Genomic DNA, 212 nt, shown 5'->3' with positions numbered 1-212 from the left:
GGCCCGACAGCCACCCGGCTCTGGGCGCTCGTGGCACGGCGGAGACGAGTCGCGTTTCCCACGGGCTCTCTGCGAAGGGGCGAGCCTGGCACCGGGCAGACGCCTTCCGGCCCTCCAGGCGTTGTGGCCGTGCGGTCGCGGCTGCCTGGCGTCTCCTGGCCTGCTCTTGACGCGAAGCCTGCAGGTCCGGTACCTCCCGCTCCTGGAAAGGC

The sequence above is a fragment of the Carlito syrichta genome, unplaced genomic scaffold, assembly GCF_000164805.1.
Source record: "Carlito syrichta isolate Samal-C Ts95f unplaced genomic scaffold, Tarsius_syrichta-2.0.1 Scaffold305619, whole genome shotgun sequence".
Classification (NCBI taxonomy): Eukaryota; Metazoa; Chordata; class Mammalia; order Primates; family Tarsiidae; genus Carlito; species Carlito syrichta.
Note: the sequence above shows the minus strand (reverse complement) of the source record.